Raw genomic sequence first — 6,000 nt, forward strand, 5'->3', positions numbered from 1 at the left:
AAGTATATTTAAATCTAGAGAATTCATGACAGAGTAATGGATTCAGGGATAGTTTCAGCCACCGCCCCCCATTAGTAATTCATGGCCATGTTATAGAAAAAGAACTAGAATTACTGTTTAAAATTATGGTATACAAAGGAATCTCTAGATATATAATTGGTGGGAGTGATTTTCAAATGTTTCTACTTCTATTTATGTCCATTTCTTTGGAAAGGGTGAAAAAACCATCTATGTATGAGCCTAGTGTTCAATGCCCAGGCATGAGGGTGGGACAGGGTCTTCATTTCTCAGGTCCATGCTTTAAATCTTCATAAAATTTTACGTTATTCGTAAAAAAGTTTTATTTGACAAAAAGTTGAGTCATAATTTGAACAGAATACTGAATGTTATGATAGCAAATGTTATGAAATTAGGAGAACTAAATTCCACGTGTTTAAGGAGATATATGAGGGAATTCATATCATTTGTTGGTCTCCTCGTGGATTTCCCCAAAGGGCATATTCCCACACTTACTTGAATTTAAAAAACAAAACAGAAAAATGGCATTCAGTAAGATTATTTTAGCTGATTGGTTTGGCCACTAAGGACTGACTGTGCCAATCAGAATATGATGGCAGATATTCCCCAAAATGATATAAACTAAATCTGTGGCTCTAAGTTTTTGATGAATATATATATATATATATATATATATATATATATATAACAAGATAAGATTTTGTAATATATATATATATATAGCAAGATAAGATTTTGTAGTGTTTTCCAAAAATATCATATAGACAAAATATACACTAAGCTAACAAAATTTATATTTTTCTAAACATTTTGAGTTTATTACAGTAAATAAAATTCCTTCATCTGAAAGATTAACTGCTACCATTAATCATCATTTGGAGTCCTTGTGATATTTGAGAAATTATAAACATAAATATCTCAGGGCATATTAAGAATTTGGAATTTTTATCCTACTTACTATCAAATAAACTGGTTTGAAACTGTTCCTTGTATGCTGGCATAAGATATGAATCTCCTGAGTCAAAGACCATCACCTTTTTCTTAACAGCACAGTTAGAAGAGCAAGCAGGATGTGGCTTGTGTCAGTTTTTCATAGGTGGAATTAAATGGATGCTATCTTTGCACACCGTGGGCCTGTATCACACTGAACCTGAGGGATTCACCACTTTTATAGCAAGCAAAACTAGCCTTCTGTCTTAGTCAGAATTCTCACTGCTGTATCCAAAGAACCGATCACACAACTTAGAGGAAGAAAGATGTATTAGCTCATGGTTTCCTTGGAGATTTGGAGGTTCAGTTCAAGCCGAGGAGACACTCTGTTTCCAAACCATTATACCTTCTGTGAGAGGTACAACCTCATCCCAATTTGCTCACTGCTCTGAGAAATGGCCGTGGGAAGAAGAGGTGAGAGCCTTATAGTCTTGGCTTCGATGACCAGAGACACACTCAGGGCTCGTGATGTATCCACCCTCCCAATAAAACACTCTCATGATCATTAACAAATTCATCTGCCAGGTGTTCTACTTTCATCTCTTAACAAAAGTGGAGGAGAGGAGAGCCTCATCACGTTGTCAGTGATGATCATTTTGATAGCTGTATATTGTATTTACCCCCCCAAAAAAAAACTCTCAGATACAGTTTAAAGTATTCTGTAAAACCACCACAATTAAATTACTACTGTTTACACCTTAATTATGTGAAAAGATGTTTTCTGTGCTCCCATCTGTAGTGGAAACAAAGAACAAATTGATACCAAACCTTCATGATACCCACTAGTAATATACATTCTTATCTGTATGAACTCATGGGACTTATTAATTCCATATCAGGTATATTTCCAATAATTTTTATCTCTAACAGTAATTATTGGCAATGTATTTGTGATGTTTTGATTAACTATGTACTAGTAAAACTTACAAAGATAATTCAGCCCAAGCAAAATTTTAATACCTAGCCCTAGAGTCACAGAAAATTAGAGAAATTGTTATTTTTAATTAGAAATCCTTATAATGAAGCTTAATTTCAATATTTGTATGTGTATTTTTCATAGAGAAGTCTGATAGGTTGATAAATAAAATATGGCATTAGGATAAAAGTTCTTGTGGAAAATAAAATGAGATAACACAGGCATCAAAAGAAAAACTAATGTAAATTTTCTCCTACTTAAAGGAGAATGTTTTGTCTTTCTTTTTAATAATTTTAATATTGTTTCACTGGTACATTATGGTTATACATAATAGTGAGATTCATTGTTACATATCTGAACACACATAATATAAATGGTCAATTTCATCTCCACTTTTATCTCTAACAAAAGATGGTGAGTGTCAAATTGCTATGGATTGAACTTTATTGAGTAGACTTCGAAAAATGATATAACATTTGAATCATAGATGTTAATATTTACAAGACACCAGAAAATAAATCCTTTGAATAACCATAATTTTAAAATCCAGATATGATTTAAAGGGTATTAGAAGACATGTGCAACCACTCAGAAAAATGGGAACAAATTTACCATTCAATCCAGCAATACCACTTCTGGGTATCTACCCAAAAGAAAGGAAACCAAACTACCAAACTAGCGCATGTGTATCTATGTTCATAGCTGCACAATTCACCATTGCCAAACTATGGAACCAGCCAAGATGTCCATCAGCAGATGAAAGGATTACAAAACTGTGGGATATGCACACAATGGAATTTTACTCAGCCATAAAAAAAAGCACAATTGCAGTATTTTCAGGGAAATGGATGGATCTTGAGGACATTATGCCAAGCGAGATTAGTCAGTCACAAAAAGTAAGGAATCGGATGCTTTCCCTAATATGTGAAAGCCAGGGTGAATGGGGTCATAGGAGGAACTCCAGGTGAAAAAAGAGATCCTATAGAGGAGCAAATAAGACAACCAAACTGTGGGGATGTGAGGAGGGGAGAGGAAAACTCTTTCAAGCGCATGATGTACTTATTCATATCGAAGTCAACCACTAAGCCAAGCATGGGAGGGAGGGATGGGGAGGGAGTGAGGTGGGGACTGGGGGTGGGGGGGCTGGATGGGTGATGTGTGCATTTAAGTCTACACAAGTCTTTTTACCCCATTATGATGTATAAATACAATGCACCAATAAAAAATATGAAAAAAAAGATATGTCATTTGAAATTTTAATTTAAAATAGCCTATATTTTTAAAAATAACCAAAATGGAAGCCAGGCACAGTGGCCTATGTCTGTAATCCAAGAATTGGATTACACATGAGGCCAAATTCAGCAACTCAGCAAGACCCTGTTTCAAAATAAAAATTAAAGTAGCTCAGAGGTAAAATGCCACTGAGACAGAAGGATCACAGATTCGAGGCCAGCACATAGGAACTTAGCAAAACACTGTTTCAAATTTTTAAAAAATAAAATAGGACTAAGGGTGTATCTCCTGGTAGAATATCCCTTGGTTCAACCCCCAATTCACAAAAAAGTAAATAATCAAAAATCAGAACATGAAGAAAAAAAAGCCAAAGAAAACAGCCCTGTCTTAGAGTTCAGCAATTTTGTAAAGATTAAATAAGAAAAAATATATGTGTGTGGAAAAGCATAGAGTTGCCTCAGACCTGATAAAACCTAGTTGTCCGTATATTTCATAAACATCCCTTTGAACACCGAAATCACAGGTCCTCTTACTATACCCAAAAGGGGAGGCAAATCGCATGACTGGCAAGCAGTGTTCCCTTGGTATCTCTTCCCAAGCTAAAGAGTTTTAAATCACCTCTGCAGCTTCTTTTACATTCGCAACAAGCCTCAGACATGAAGGACGAGGGGTGCAGAGAAGAAAGACCAGGGCAGGGAAAGGAGAAACAAATGAAAAGAAGAAGGAAGGAAAAAGGATTTTAGCTCCTCAAGTCAAACAGCCGAGATAACTTTTGTGTTGATTAAACCCCACATTTAACCAAATGAATTTTTGACGGTTTATACCTGTTTCTCAAATGCTTCTACTGTTTTGCCTTTGGCCTGCTTTGGTCCCATTCTATACGGACTCTGTGCTCTTGGAAGACACCACTTCTGGGCTTCTGCACCACAGAGCTGGCCACAGCAGCTGGCAAAACCTCCTGGGGAACAGGTGGTGGCCAGACCTCTCATCTCTGCCATCACACAGGGTGAATATGAGATCTCTGCAATAATGGAATCTGGAGACACATTTCAATAACAGAACACTTTATATTTATGTAGTTTTATACTGCTGACAGATAACGTTCACAGGCATCTCGCGTGATCTCTTACTTGGTCATGAGAACAAATCTGGCAGGCTTCATGACATTCTGGATCAGGTTTGCTGGGCTCTGACCCTGGTTCTGATGCCTATTTTGAATGACACTGAAACACACACACATGTACACATACACACGCACGCACGCATGCATGCATACATGCACACACGCACACTCCAATTCTCAAGACTCCATTTCCTTACTGCAAAATGAGAAGCCTGAACTAGATCTCCTCTCAGTTTCACTGATGTTCAAATAACTCAAACCAATAGTACTCAAAGTCAACGCTGCTTACTGCTCAATCCACCTTTAAGAAAACCAAATTGGTTTCTTCCCTGTAACCTAGTGCATACTTCTTGCCATATCAGACACAACTAAGTCAGGCGTGGTGGCACACACCTGCAATCTCAGTACTTGAGAGTCTGAGACAGGAGGATGGCAGGTTCATGGCCAGCCTCAGCTACTTAGTGAGGCCCTTCGCAACTTACCAAGATCCTGTTTCCAAATAAAAAAATATAATAGAGCTGAGGGAGAGAGCTCAGAAGTAGAATGCCTCTGGGTTCAACCTCCAGCACCAAGGGGGGAAAAAGACAACTAAAACAAACAATTTTTTTTTTTTTTTGGTGGTACTAGGGATGGAACCCAGAGGCCTTCTACCTCCAGACTACACTCTCAGACCTATTTTATATTTTATTTGGAAACAGGGTCTCGCTAAGTTGCTGAAAGGCCCACTAAGTAGCTGAGGCTGGCTTTGAACCTGCGCGATCCTCCTGTCTCAGCCTCCCAAGCGCTGGGATTACAAGCGTGCGCCACCACGCCCAGCCTACAAACAAAATTTTTGAAAAAGCTACATTCTTTAATTATCCAAGCAAAGCTAACAGGAGAGGTAACTCAGTTGTTATGTGCAGGCTGTGGAAGAGGACCTTAAGGGAGGAATCAGTCATTTCTGATGACGATTCTACAAGCTCTCCTTTTTAGGTCTGAGAAAACTAAACCGTTTTGAAAAAGACACAGATTCATTTCTCATTCTATCCTTATGGGTGTCTAGCTCCACAATCACTGACAATTGTCAACTATTTGCTTAGAAACAGCGTCATCAACTAGGGCACGTGATATTTCATTCAGTCTCTGATCTGTGCGAGTCAATTCCACAGGGCCATGTGTGCCTGACTGAAATTTCAAGAGCATTTTCAAACTACTAACTCTTCGAGGGTAGAGATGGCGCCTAGCTTGAAGCCTTCGCCTCTAAGCGGCTGGCCCTGCACGTGCCCTTGCGCATCCTTGTTGATGTGTTTCTCCCGTATCAGGGTGGGTCTCTCCTTGACAACTGGGGGCCACATTTAGCCAGGCAGCTGCCCACTGGTGTCTCCAGCCTGCAATGTGTCGTGCTGGCAGCATCTCAAAGGATTTATTATTATCACCATGCCATGATTTCATTATTATTATTATCACCCTTGTGAAATTCAGTAGCTGAGCCCACTACAAAGCATTAAAACCATTTTTAACATGGAACAGTCTGCATTCTGCACTACCCCATAGTTTTAAGTCTCTCCCACCTCCCCCTAGTTCTACTTAACTGCTGAAGAGCTGTCGAGGTTAATAAGTCACTCTGAAAACTCTCTCTACCTCTCAGTGGTGGCCTCAGGAAGGAGGAGGCTCTTCAAAGCATTCTCCACTGAACAGTAGATAATCAAAATGTGATCAAAGTGCACCGACCGAGGAGTCA

This window comes from Muscardinus avellanarius (genome assembly GCF_963383645.1).
Source record: "Muscardinus avellanarius genome assembly, chromosome: 8".
Classification (NCBI taxonomy): domain Eukaryota; kingdom Metazoa; phylum Chordata; class Mammalia; order Rodentia; family Gliridae; genus Muscardinus; species Muscardinus avellanarius.